This window comes from Chiloscyllium punctatum, chromosome 9, assembly GCF_047496795.1.
Source record: "Chiloscyllium punctatum isolate Juve2018m chromosome 9, sChiPun1.3, whole genome shotgun sequence".
NCBI classification, from domain to species: domain Eukaryota; kingdom Metazoa; phylum Chordata; class Chondrichthyes; order Orectolobiformes; family Hemiscylliidae; genus Chiloscyllium; species Chiloscyllium punctatum.
In genome coordinates this window covers 32,430,393-32,445,183 of record NC_092747.1, presented here as the reverse complement: position 1 = coordinate 32,445,183, position 14,791 = coordinate 32,430,393, and the positions used below count along the sequence as shown (strand labels likewise).

The 14,791-nt window shown below is 42.3% G+C and overlaps 1 long non-coding RNA gene across 1 annotated transcript in view; it reads right to left on the bottom strand.

Moving 5' to 3' along the window:
• LOC140480993 (uncharacterized) overlaps positions 1–14,791 on the bottom strand; it is a 50,549-nt gene that overhangs the window by 16,502 nt on the left and 19,256 nt on the right. The window contains exon 2 of the long non-coding RNA XR_011961445.1: positions 12,135–12,236. This is a non-coding gene — a long non-coding RNA (uncharacterized lncRNA). The remainder of the gene's footprint in view (positions 1–12,134; positions 12,237–14,791) is intronic.

Genomic DNA, 14,791 nt, shown 5'->3' with positions numbered 1-14,791 from the left:
GTCAAAAACCTGGAACTCAATCTCTAATAGCATTGTGCACATGCTGCACCAAACTGGCTGCAGCAATTTCAGAAGGCAGCTTTTTACCAGTTTTTCAAGGGCAACTAGGTTTGTGTCATAAATGCTGGCCCAGCCAATGAAGACCACATCCTGTGACAATTTATTTGCAACCTTTTACTATGCTGACACATGCATTGCTTTTATGCATAACCTTTGCACATTTTGTGTGCATTAATTATTTTGGAAACCACCAGCTTTTGTGAATGAATGGAACTAGCCCTGACTCTGACACCAAGTAATTGTCAACACAATGAAGCTGCTTCCCCAAAAACTAAAGCTGCAGGATATTGCATTGTAACTGAATGATGTTTTAAGAATGTTTAGGATTTTTTACTGCAGTTTTCTATATTTCTCTGTTGTTCTCTGTTCATAACATTTTAGGCATAAATTCAAATACTCTTATAGTTACTTAGATGCCAATGAACAACTTTGTATGCCTTGAATGCTATACAAACTGCAAAGTAATTAAGACAATAGCCACCTCAGGATCAATAGAATGGCATCTATTTAAGAAACACTGTGCAAAGTTTGTTCATTCTGTTGGTGTTCATTCATCTCAGTGTTTCCTGAATAACGTAACCCGAAAAGACTCAGAAAGACAAAGAGGTAGTCAGTCAGGCATTGTGAAAGAACAGTGTATTCGAATGTTCAACAATTGAAGTTTGTTTGTTAGAAAATGGGAACCTTTTGGGGATGTATGCTTCCTAAGCCGTTGCTCAGCAAGAACACTTACTGGTTTGGCGCTTGGGACATTTTTTCTTAAAACTTGCAGCTGTATAAACAACAATATAATTTCTGCAATGTGTAAAGCCCTGGGTGTTGTCTCTCTCACACAAGAGAAGTTTCTAAAGAGGGTCAGAAAAGTCAAGACTGCAGACATATCTATGGACACAAGTAACACCATTGTTTGTTGACCTACTCTAAAGCACACTTGATCGATCGATTAAAGGGCATTCCCCAGGAAATGTCATCCCATCCTGATGGCCAGCTGGGGTTTGAAGACTAGTTGCTATGAGAACTCAAACTGGTTTTATATTTTATTTTCACCATGGCTAAAGTCACTTCTTAGGGTGTTAGTTCATTAACAACTTGAAATGGCATTCTTGGAGGAACTCCCAGGAAAGTTTGGGAATTTCCCCTGGATATAGGAGGTAAGCAGTAAATTTGCCTATGACGTCTAACATAGGGCAGGAGAATGTAGGAAAGCTAGTTGGGGTTGGAGGGATGGTGGAAGTGAGGCAGGTATAGGCACATTTATGCAGCTTGGGTAGTGATCTGGGGCAGTTTGAAGTCTGCAGTGTTCATGGGATGAACACTGAGTGGGGAAAGGGAGCTTTTGTGAATCTGAAAAGCAGTAGCAGAGAACCGCTCACTGTTTTTAGATTAGATTAGATTACTTACAGTGTAGAAACAGGCCCTTCGGCCCAACAAGTCCACACCGCCCCGCCAAAGCGTAACCCACCCATACCCCTACATCTACATTTACATTTACCCCTTACCTAACACTATGGGCAATTTAGCATGGCCAATTCACCTGGCCTGCACATCTTTGGACTGTGGGAGGAAACCGGAGCACCCGGAGGAAACCCACGCAGACACGGGGAGAACGTGCAAACTCCACACAGTCAGTCGCCTGAGGCGGGAATTGAACCCGGGTCTCAGGCGCTGTGAGGCAGCAGTGCTAACCACTGTGCCACCGTGCCATCATGAAGCACGCAACATAATGTCCTGGAGGGTGGCTGTGAACACACTCACAATGGGATGGAAAAGTGATCTGAGCTGGGAGGGAGGGATCTGCATCTAAAACCAGTTACTGGGCATTTACAGGGGAAGAATATTGATGTCCTACACATGAGAGATTGTTAACACAGGCATGCAGGCTATGTGTTCTCTGGTCATTTCACAGCATCAACCCTCTGTTTGTGTTTTATTTCCCTGGTACTGTCACTGCTGGGGAACTGCCTGAGATATACACTCTCATGCACACAGCCAGCAATCAGTGGGCAATGTTGACAGGCAGGTGACCTAAGGATTCAGAGTGAACCAATGTAATATACATTGTTGCTTACCCATGTCATTGGTGCACAGTGTATACCCCCACAACCATGCAGTACATCCACAGTGCAGGCCGCAACAAATATTTAGGCCTTAGACAGGGACATAGCCAACCACATGGATGGTGGAAAACAAACCTTTATCACAAACTTGAGCTACATTCATAAGTGTCAGCTATGGACCCGATGAGCCCTCACAAATGCTTTCTTTTCCTCTCCCTCCTCCTGTCCACAATATTCCCCCCCCCCTTCCATAGATGGGGTAGAGGAAGCCTGCTCTCTGACCCTGCAGTTTTGATAGAGCAACTTCAGGTGTGTTTTTAAGTCTGGATAGGTCAGACATGCTGAGGGTCTTTTTGCCTGCAGCAAGGTGTCCCTTCCTATCTTGAACTTCCAAGGATTGGAGAGGGGCAGGCAGGGTGGAGAAGCAGGGCCCAGTCAACTCTACATTCTCCTAAGTCTATTGCCATGGGACCTTCCTGTGATTCGTCTTTTGCTGGATGCCACCTGGCACTGGACTCTCTCCCTGTGAGGTCAGGGCTGTGTCTAAGACTGTCTGTTTCACTCAGGAGAAAGTGAGGATTGAAGATGCTGGAGATCAGAGCTGAAAAAGTGTTGCTGGAAAAGCGCAGCAGGTCAGGCAGCATCCAAGGAGGAGGAGAATTGACGTTTCGGGCATGAGCCCTTCTTCAGGAAACTATCTTCAAGACTGTCTGTCCCCCTCACTCTGGCTTCAGTCCTGAGCTCCAAAACCTGGGGTGATGGAATGCAGATGTGTGTGGCTCTGCAGTGACCCCTGATCCCATGGTCTTCCCATGACGGACCCTAACCTGTCGATGGAGCAACCAAAAGGGGTTACTGGACTGGCTGCCTCCCCTCAGCTTCTCAGCGAGGAGATTGATAACTTCGTGCCTGCTTATTGGTTGGGACCATGGGGCTGACCATGTGCTTGGGTTACTGTCACTCCTCCAAGAGACAGTGGCCTGGGGCATTGCTCTCTCACCCGTATGAGCAACTGAACATTTGAGGCCTTCAACAGCCTCCCTTTGCCCAGTGAGTCCACCTACACTTCAGTGTAACTCCCAGTTGGGGTCCAGTAGTTGGCCTTGCTGATGGTTTCGCCACACTCTGGTCATGCCCTTCCTCCGAGGTGGTGGAGATGACTGCCTCTCGGCTGATGTACTAGCACACTGCAACTGTTAGAGGCAAAAGGCAGATGGCATCATAGCTGATGGTTCGGGGCAGTGTCCAATGTAGCTCACTGACCAGCCGGTAAGTGTCAGCATCACAGTGATGTTCCCAGTGATACTTACGCATCGCAGGGACACATTGGCTCTGCATCCCCACTGGACCTCTCCTTGTGCTTTCCAGCTAGGGTGAGTATCTGATTCTCATGTGGAGTGCAGTAAGCTCCCCCCTCCCCATCCCAACTGAGCATCTTTGCTCTGCTCTGTAGTGGGATGGTTTAATTCCAGAATGGGGATGAATGGGTTAGACGCATCATGGATGGCACAGCTGTTAGGGTGGTGCATGTGGTGTGTTGAGGAGGTAGCGTGGAAGGAATGCAGGGTTGGTGTTGGAGGAGGCTGTGGTTGAGGGAGCAAGTGAGGGGAAATGTTGCATGCAATAGATCAGGGGTCATGAGACAAAAATAGATGCTGGGATCCAAAAGTAGACAAGCAGGAAGCTGGAAGTACACAGCAAGCTTGGCAGCATCAGGAGGTGGAGAAGTCAATGTTTCGGGCATAACCCTTCTTCAAGATTAAAGCTACCTGTCTTGCTGTGTTCCTCAGGCTTCTTGCTTGTCTAGATCAAGTGCCATAGCAGATGTCTTGGTAGGAGGTGATTGGAGCAACAAAGATCGAGTGAGATAGCAGAGAGCAGAATGTGGCACTCTGGCAGCACAGAAAAGGCCATTTACCTTTTTTTCGGGATTGCTGCTCAGTCCTCTGAAGCCTGGAGACTGCACTGACCTGGGTGGCGATCTCTGATGAGGTAGACAGCCTGTGGTGGTGCAGCCAGGAAGAGGATGGCCTTGCTGTGCACCATCCTGTCAACCAGAACCTCCTGCTCCTTGCTGGAGAACTTTAGTGCCAATTGTCCTTGACAGTCGTTGTCGTCCAGTCACAGGCAGGGCAGATGCCACAGCTCCTTGAGATGCACTGTGGGCACAGCCATCTTCAAAACAGTCAGTTGGTAGATATGCTGTGAACGGCAAATTTTTCTGGGAACCACACGTTGTCAGATGAGACAGAGCTTTGATTTGATTCCCCTCACTGAGTCTGCAAAGAGCATGGTGAGTCACGGCCAGAAAACTCACACGGCCTCACAGTGGGTTGACTCCTCCAATCTTGAAACAACTCGCACTTATCCAAAAATGTGTAAGGTTCCAGCTACTGTGTTGTAATGGTCTGGACAGCTGGGTTATTTTCATTTGATTGTGAGTAATTTTTGACAGATAATTCCATGTGATTTTGCATGCATGTTGGTGACCTTCAGTTCTGAATCATTTTAAAACTGAGTTGACTTTTTTTTTACAGTCATTCCTAGAAATGCCGGTGCAGATGCTAAAGGGCATCCTTGTGAATTGGGTGAAATAGATGTGGGATGAGGACACCCTTGGAGCAGAACAGCTCATGGAGCGGAACTACAGATTTCTAACAAATAATACGCTCCACGATTAAACTATACTGCAAATAGTACACTCGTAACAGAACACTGCAGGGCTAAAATAATTGTCACTAATTTGGTTATTGTCTATTTAACTATCCATCCATCTGTTACTGCCATGTCTTCATTACATGTTTTATTCATCTAACTTTATCCACCATCTTTTCTCCTTTCTCCATTTATTTATCTTTATCACAATAACAGCTTAATGTTTTTTGGTTCCTTTAACGTAACAAGATAACACAGGGCACTTCTCAAGAATATTACCAAATAGAATTTGACACTGAGCCACTTAATGATATTGTGGGGAAAAGTGACCAAAATTTTGGGTAAGGAGATAGATTATAAAGTACATCTTAAAGGAGAAAAGCAAGGTGGAAAGGTGGAGAGGTGTTCAGAGGAATTTCTAGAGCTTGACACCTTGTTACCTAGGACATTGCATAAGGATTATTTCAGAATATATTCATTCTTGACTTTCATTAGCCGACTCCAGGTACAGGTTAGTTTTCACCACTTCCTTACACAATTAAGTGACACAATTAACAGTCTCATGCTAATGGTTTTAAAGTCAGCTAAGTGCATGAAGAAGAAAATGAATTGAAGAATATGTCAAAAGTTTTAACTGAGATAGAGTGGGAACATATTCATGTATGGCATAAACACTGGCATAGACTTGTAAGGCCAAATGACCTAAACCTGTGCTGGAAGTTCTATGTAATTCTATGTACGTTTGATAGTCATGCAATGATCAGGTATATCTAAAAATGTGAAGTTGCTATTGATGATGGCAATCAAGGATCGGAATTGTCCACAGGAGTTATGAAAGAGAAAGAAGTGGAATTTTGAGTTTGAATACTCCATTGCAAAGATCATAACAAAGGTTATGGACCCCTGTTCTTTACAAAATAGTGATAATAAATACTACCTAGTTAATCTTGTATTAAATCTAGATATGTACTATAGGTATATTTGCAAAAGGTACCATAAAATGTACTAGAGATCAGATGTCTAGTTCCCTCTCACTCACTACGTTTTTCTCTCTATCTCCCTCTCTCTCACTCCATTTCTCTGTCTATTGCTCTCTACCTCTCTCACATTATCTCACCCTATCTCTTGGTCTCACTCCCTTTCTTCCTTTCTCTCTGTCTGGCTCTGTCTCTCACACTCCCTTTCTCGCTGAAGAGTGCAGATGGACTTTAGATAAATGTAAGGTGCTGCATTTTGGAAAGGGAAATCAGGGCAGTACTTATACACTTTATGGTAAGGCCTTAAGGAGTGTTGTTGAACAAAGAGTCCTTGGAGTGCAGGTTCATAGTTCATTAAAAGTGGATTTGCAGGTAGATAGGAGATTGAAGAAGGTATTTGGTATGCTTTCCTGTATTGATCAATGCATTGAGTATAGGAGTTGGGAGGTCATGTTGCAGCTTTTGGAATACTGCGCAATTTTGGTATCTCTGCTATAGGAAGAATGTTGTGAAACATGAAAGGGTTCAGCAAAGATTTACAAGGACGTTGTCAAGATTGGAAGGTTTGAGCTATAGAAAGAGGCTGAATTGACTGGGGTTATTTTCCCTGGAGCATCAGAGGTGAGGGATGACCTTGTAGAGGTTTATAAAATCATGAGGGACATGGATAGGGTAAATAGACAAGGACCTTTACCCAGGGTAGGAGAGTCCAAAACTAGAGGGCATAGATTCAAGGAGAATTTGGAAAGATTTAAAGGGACCTAAGGGGCAATGTTTTCACACGGACGGTGATGTGTGCATGGAATGAGCTGCCAGAGGAAGTGTGGAGACTGGTATAATTAGAGTATTTAACAGGCACCTGGATGGGTATATGAACAGGAAGGGTTTGGAGGGCTATGGGTCAGGTGCTGACAAATGGGACTAGATCAATTTAGGATATCTGATCGGCATGGATGAGTTGGACCGAAGGCTCTGTTTCCGTGCTGTATATCTCTACAGCTCTAAATCGCCCATTGCATAGCTGGCCTTTCAGTGGACCAACCTGGGATGCCTGATCATGCGCAATTGCATGCGTGTTCTTTGTAGGTGGCAGATTTGGAAAAGGCTATCAAAGGAGCCTTGTTATGTTGTGCACATCACCTAATATATGCCCACATGGCCCTGTGCAGTGCCCTTTTGTCTTCAAGCCCTTTCCCGGCACCCAAACATCCTGTGCCAGTTCAGCCGTGCCTCCTTATACCCCCAAGCCTTTCATACTTCCCAAGCCTCTAAGATCTACCATGGTCTTCTCATATAACTCATGCCCCCTGCATTGTCTCCTGCTGCACCATGTCCCCTCCCTACTCCCTCAGAATCATCTTTGCCCTCTATTATCATCCATCCCTATATCTCTGCATAATGCCAATCCCCTCCATGTTCTGTGTTCTGTCCTCAGCTCCTCCCATGCAAGGCACTCTCAGTCCCCACAATGGACAGGCTTCAGAACACAGGAAATCACAAAGATGCCTTTGAAATGCACTTGAAAATAGTTAAATCTCTAACAATAAAATTGTCAGTCAAACTCATGCTGCGTGAAAAGAACCTCTAGTTCCAATGGAAAGCAAAAGTTAGATGGTCATTAATTGTGAAAACAAGCAAATGTCAATTTAGAAAGTCCAAAGACAGATATTTCTATTATAACCTCTTAAAACTGCCAAATAAGACTTTTAATCTCCAGAAATACTGGATAGAAGTACCACTACTGAGCTAACTGCTCTCAAAATGCAGTAAAACATTCATAACAGGCTTAGATATCACAACAAAACATTTACAGCTTGGACAATGGAGTCAATTGAAATAGTCCAACCTATGTTCTATTTTCTGTTTGAAAGGAGATGGTGCAGGTGGATTTTTTTTTGCTATCTTTAAGCATGCAGATTTTTATAAAGTAAAGTTCAGTGGATATTTAATGTTGTGATGTTGATAGGAGGTTTCGAAATCTCTTTAGTTTTGAATACACCAAATGTCCTTTATCCAATGGGAACGTACTCTAATGCATCTTGACATTTCAAGTAGGTTTTTTTTAATACGTTCATGGGATGGGGGCATCGCTGACTAGACAGCATTATTGCTTTTGCCCGAAACGTCGATTTCGAAGCTCCTTGGATGCTGCCTGAACTGCTGTGCTCTTCCAGCACCACTAATCCAGAGGTTGTTAAGAGTCAACCAGATTGCAATGGGAGTCACATGTGGGTCAGACCAAGTAAGGATGGCAGTTTCCTTCCCTAAAGAACATTCGTGAACTAGATGGGATTTTCCAACAATGGATTCATGGTCATCATTAGACTCTAAATTCCAGATATTTCATCGACTGTGGTGGGATTCGAACTCAGGTCCCCAGAACACTACACTACCCGGGTCTCTGAATTAACAGTCGAGCGATAGTACCACGAGGCCATCGCCTCCATACCATGTTACGGCCAGCTTACCATTTAGGACATAGCACTAATATTTATCACGATTAAAAACATACCTAAATTATCAGACAAACAATTCCCAAATTCTTACACCTAGTAGATTTTGCAAAGGCTTCCAAAAGCTGCTTGATTGGATGAAAATACTGTGGGATATGAAATACAATTTCATCGAAATCTGTAAATGATGATCTTGATCTCACAGGCCTGTAGTGTCGGTTTACAGCCCAAACCAGAATCTAATACTGGAAGCTTGAGTGGGGCTCCTTTTGAGGAGGAAGATGAAACCTCTGATCCCATTGGTTTGAATGTTGATGATTCTAACACTCGTTTTCAATTTTTCGGGACACGAACATCCACTCCAATGGCTTCAGTTTTAAAATATCTAAATGAAAATTATTTAATATGGATTGGATTCGCATTTAGTCATTCTTATCTTGGCACCATTCAGGAAGCTTGACCATGTTGTTATTTCTTTTTATGCACAGGCCTTCCTGTTTGTCCAATTCAGACATTATTTACATATTCTGTTCAAGCAATTTTGTTTTTCTTCAGTTCCCAGAATCAAATAGCCCGCTTGGCTTAGTATGATCGACAAACTTAATGAGTTTTCATTTGACATCTGAATTTACACTGCTGGAGACAATGACTCCAGTACTAACCTTGGGGCATTCTATTCAGTCCTTTTAAATCCTATTCAAGAGTAACTCCCTTAATAAGTTCTCATTGCCTTCAGCCAATTTCATAACCATTCTGCAAATTTATGTAGATTTATCAAACAACCTTTTGTCAAGTGTCTGTGGCATTGGCAATACTCTGGAAGGTGGATTATAATGTATTTGTGGGAAGGGCGAGCACTGAATGGTTGTCTTGCATTTTTCATCTTGTTAGCTGTAGACATGCATGATTTATAATCCTAATGTAATTAGAATTTTTCAGCACAGCTATCTGTAACTGACTGTGCATTTTTCCAAGCTTTTGATCTTTAATATTTCAGTCATTACTGATTGTTGGCTTGATTTTATAATATAAAAAACCTGGTCTTTTTGGGTTTTATCTGAGCTGAGCTTAATTCACTGTTTTAATTTTAATTAATAAAGTTGGACATTGCAATCTCTGCTGTTTGCCATTGTGCGTGGAAATTATGTGCCCAGGTCCTATAAATGATAGTGACATCTTTAGGAGACACTTTCTCAAAAAAAACCACTTCAGCTCTTGAAATTGATAGCCTAAATCTTCTGACCAGTACCAGAGTTCCTGAGATTGAAAATTGTATACCTACTTGGACTTTTTTTAATGGGATTAGTTTTCCAAAGCAGCAGCCAGAGCAACAAGTCCATGTTCAAATGCAGCAAGACCTGAACAAAATGTAGGTACAAATTACTGCAGATGCTGGAATCCGCACTGAAAACAACAAATGCTGGTGATCACAGTGGGTCAGGTAGCATTCATGGAGAGAGAGCAAACTAATGTTTTGAGTCTAGATGATTCTTCATCAGACCTGAAGTGAAGTGTGGAGGGACAGCATTTATGCAATAGTTGGGGGGAGGAGGAGTGGAATGTGGGAGAGTGATGGTGGTGGGGGCAGTGGAGAGAATGCTGTTGGAGAAAAGATTTTAGTAGCTTACAACATCACATTTGGGCTGATAAGTGGCATGTGACATTCACTCCATGCAATGGCCACCTTCTTCAAGAGAGAACCCAACCATTGATCTATAACATTCAACAGCATAACGATTACTGAATTTCAGATCCCCCCACCCCCCACCACCCACCACCAACATCCTGAGGGTTACTGCTGACCAGAAACTGAACAAGAATGGCCATATAGATACAATGACTAGGAGAGTAGGTCAGAGGCTAGGAAACCTCTTGACTCCCTAAGGCCCTGTCCAGCATCTACAAGGCTCGAGTGAGGAATATGAGAGAATACTCACAAGTTGCCTGATGTGTGCAACTTCTACAACACTCAAGAAATGTTTACAGAAAAACAGCCCACTTAATTGGCATCGCATTCATAAATATTTACTTACTCCACCACTGATGCTAATGAGCAGCAGTGTTTCCAGCTACTAAATGCTCTGCAGAAAATCACCAAGGCTCTTCAGATAGCACTTTTCAAACCCAAGGACAGCAAATGGGAAACCCACAGTCTGCGAGTTACCCTTCAAGTTACTCACCATGCTAGCCCAGTAAGATAACTCTGTTCTTTCAGTATTGTTGAGTTAGGATCTTGAAGCTCTCTCCCTATGGGCCTACCTACACCATATGGATAGTAGTGGCTCAAGAGACAACTTTCCACCACCTTCTCAAAGATGGCCAATAAATGCTGCCAGTCAGTGATGCCCACATCACAAGAACAAAGTTAAAAAAAAGTCAAACTTTTTGACAATTCCCATTGAAGTCAGGACATCTGAATATCCACAGAATCCCAATATGCATCCTGGTTTGTATGTGAGTCTCTGAGCAGAAGATCTGTGCCAATGCATTACAATCAAAGTTTAGAAGAACTTTCAACATTCTACTTGATATAATTAAAAAGTCATTGCAGATATCAGGTAAGATTTTTAAATGAGTATGTCATCAATGTTTAGCTTTTTGTACCCTGTTCAGAATCATTCTTCTTGTTGTGTTCAAATAAAAGAAAGTATTTGTTTTCTGTATAAATTAGCATGCAGAACATATGACATTTAACTTATTTCTACAAAAAAAAGATTGAATTTTCAGCATGTTGTGCTTTTTATCCTGGGATCTTTGTCAGGAGCCAAGCATTAATACGAATTTTAAGTTGTTCTAAGGCACTACTGTAGCAATTTCTAATTCCTTGCAGGCAAAATTGCATTAGTTAGCACTCTGTTGGTCCAGTTCCCTAGCATTGTCAAGAACATTTAGCACAATTCAAATTTTTAACTCACTCTTTGCCATAGTTTCACTTCCTTTGTAACGTTTCAAAGTGATATATATATATATATATATATATATATCTTGTACACATGACTAGATAAGAGTGACCAACCTTAATGAATGAAAATCTTGCAGAACTTTTATCATAAGGTGGCATGTGGCTCAGTGGTTAGCACCGCTGCCTCACAGTGCCAGGGACTCGGGTTTGATTCCCACATCGGGTAACTGTCTGTGTGGAGTTTGCACTTTCTGTCTGTGTCTGCATGGGTTTCTTCCTACAGTCCAAAGATATGCAGGTTAGGGTGAATTAACCTTGGTAAATTGCCCATAGTGTTCAGGGATGTGTAGCTTAGGTGCCCATTGGTCAGGGGTAAAGGTAGGGGAATAGGTCTGAATGGGTTACCCTTTGAAAATTGATGGACAAGATGTCCCTTGTTAATACTTCTAGTGTAACATATCTAAAACCAACATAAAATTAAGCATGTATTAATAGGCTGATGGAATTTAGATAGAGTTGATTAATTTAATTTTACATAGTTAAGTCAACAAAGATAGAAATCATGAGAACACAAACATTTCCCCCTCATTGTATATGGAATTCAACTCAAATACCAGGGACCAGCTCTCTGTACTTCCCAAGTGGAGATTCAGTTCCTTAATTGCAACAGTCGTCTTATCATTCCCGATTTCCAACAGAGTCCAAAAAAACTCGCCCTTCCAGACCTTCACTGTGTGATTACCAGAGTCAGTTTGTTTGCTTTTCTTTCTCCTCCTGCCCATGGCTTCCTTCTTGTCTCCCACGCTGAGCTTCACCATTCAGTTACCATTGTTTTCTTCTGAAACTGAACTTCTACAGAGACTTGACTGTTTTGCTTTTCTTTCTTCTGAACAGAAATTGAGAAAAATTGGTCCTAATGCTAGCAGTTTTCTTCAACAGGAATTTCTGTGTGTGGGCCATGGTCTATAAGCTGTAATAGGAAATCAGTTAACTCCATCCTTCATGTTTTTGGTCAATTAATAACACTCACCTCCTTGTATTACTTGATGGCTTTCCTTCTTGCTTGCACATTTCTCCTTTTAGCCAGAGTTTACCTTCTCAGACAAGGGCAAAACAATTCAGAGCTGGAAATCTGAAATAAAACAATATGCTAGAGAGCAGATCTGACAGCATTTTTAGAGAAAGGAATTGAGTTAATGTTTTGAGTCCAATATGACTCTTCTTCAGAAGAAAATTTTCTATTTTTATTTAACACCTCAGAAGTTATCGTCTGCCTAGAAATTTCAATTAAATCATTTAATAAAAGATATAATTGCAGTAGAAGACAGTATTGCCTATCAAGCTTGCCCCATCATTCGTCACTCTGGGCATACACTCCACTGTGTCCAAGTCTCCATATTTCTTGATTTACTGAGAGATCACAAATTGGTCTACCGCAACCTTATGTGACTGTAATGGTGACATCTTTACAATATCTGCAGGGGGTAGGGGGCGGGGTTCCAAAGATTTATCATACTTTGGATGACAAACTTTGGAGTCCTCATCTCAATCCTGAATGATTGGTCCCTTATCCTGAAACTGTGCCCCATTGTTTTAGATTCTCAACCAGGGAAACAAAGTCTGTGCATCTATCCTGTCAAGCTCCTTCATAATTTTGAATGATTAATGAGATTACTTATTATTCTTAGAAATTGCAGAGAATGTAGGCCCATTTTACTTAGTCCCACATCATAAGACCACTCCCAGGGATCAATCCAGTGAACCTTTGCTGTACTGTCTCCGAGGAGAAAGTGAGGACTGCAGATGCTGGAGATCAGAGCTGAAAATGTGTTGCTGGAAAAGCGCAGCAGGTCAGGCAGCATTCAAGGAGCAGGAGAATCAACGTTTCGGGCATGAGCCCTTTCCTGAAGAAGGGCTCATTCCCCTCCTCCCACCTGTCATTCAATATTATGGCTGATCATCCAACTCAGTACCCTGTTCCTGGTTTCTCTCCATATGCTTTGATCCCTTAGCCCTAAGAACTATACCTTACCCCTTCTTGAAGACATTCAATGATTTGAGTTCACTATAGCAGAGTTTTCATAGGCTCACCACTCTCTGGCTGAACAAATATCCCATCATCTCAATCATAAATGGCTTACTCTAGACCGCTACCATCTAGAAGGACAAGGGTAGCAGATACATAGGACCACCCACTGGGAACAAGTTCCCCTTCGAGCGTCTCACCACCCTGACTTGGAAATATATTGCCGTTCCTTCACTGCCACTGGGTCAAAATCCTGGAGCTCCCTCTCAAACATCATTGTGAGTACACCTAGAGCACATGGACTGCAATGGTTCAAAAAGGAAGCTCACCACTACAGCCACATCCCCTGAATGAAAAGAAAATGTCATGTTATATTTGCTAACTTCTACTCTGCTGGGACCTTTCCAAAATATTGGGTGTTTTAGAAATCATAGCCAGTGTATTCATTATTCTTGCAGCTATGTCTTTTACACTCCAAGGTTGTAGGTCATCAGTTCTGCAGGATTTGGGTTAGATTATTGTTCCTTGAGTTTCTCTAATATTTTTCCTTTACTGATTTCAATAATCTTAATTCTTCACATATTCACATCTGGAATGTAACATGAAGACAGACAGAAAATATTTGATCAATGTCTCCCTTTCCTAATTCCTCATTGCCGATGATCATTTCTGCTGTCTCTGTTTCCAAGAGAACAACATTTACTGTAGCTATTTTTCCTTTTTATATACATGTAAATGCATTCAATGGGCCGAAACTTATGTTTTTTGGCTAAGTATGAATTGCGTCAGGTTTGTTGTAGGGTTTTTCACCGCAATGTTGAGCAAGTTCTCTCACCGTATCTTACCAGATTCACCTCATTAACTACATTCCCTAATCCTGTGGTGTTGGTCATGTTTCATTCAATCCCCATCTTACTGTATGCCTTTCCTGGAACAATTTGCCACTTGGTGGTTATCTGCTGAGATTCCAGCACCACTTGTGCCAACCCCAAGATTGCTATACACCCAGTCAAGCATTGTCAATATGGTTTTGCCCATCACTGATGATGTACAATAGCCACAAAGTTGTGCTGATCACAGGATATAGCACATGGCTTGACACTCCCTCACATGTACATCCCCATTCTTTTCCTCTAATCACTGTTTAACCAGCACACCACACAGTTAACATGTTCTCCGCTACATCCCATCCAATCACTCTCTCTAGGTCACCACCTCTGTATCCTCCAATGACCACAGGACACCCGCATTTTTCCTGTAGAGGAACATTACATGCAGGTAAGCAATTGGACAATCCCAAATATGAGCTTTTATTGACAACCAACAGAAGTGAACAGAAACAAAACAAACAGAACCCTTTGTATCCTCGCACAATGCAAATCAAAAGTGAGCATTATGATCACTGACTATTTTTACTTTCCATGATGCTCTGCTGTACCCAGCTGTCATCAACTGGAACCGGTGTCAATCAGGTCCTAGCTGTCTTGCAGCACTCGATGCAGCTGAGCTCTATCATGCACAAAGAGAGATTGCTTTTCACAGTGTTCTCATTCTCCTCCTCCTGCCATGTTCTGCCTCCAGTTCACTGCACCAAAGGTTGAGCCTAGTGACTCAATTAATTCTTCAAACTACTTTAGTTGGCGACACAATCAGAAGTCCAC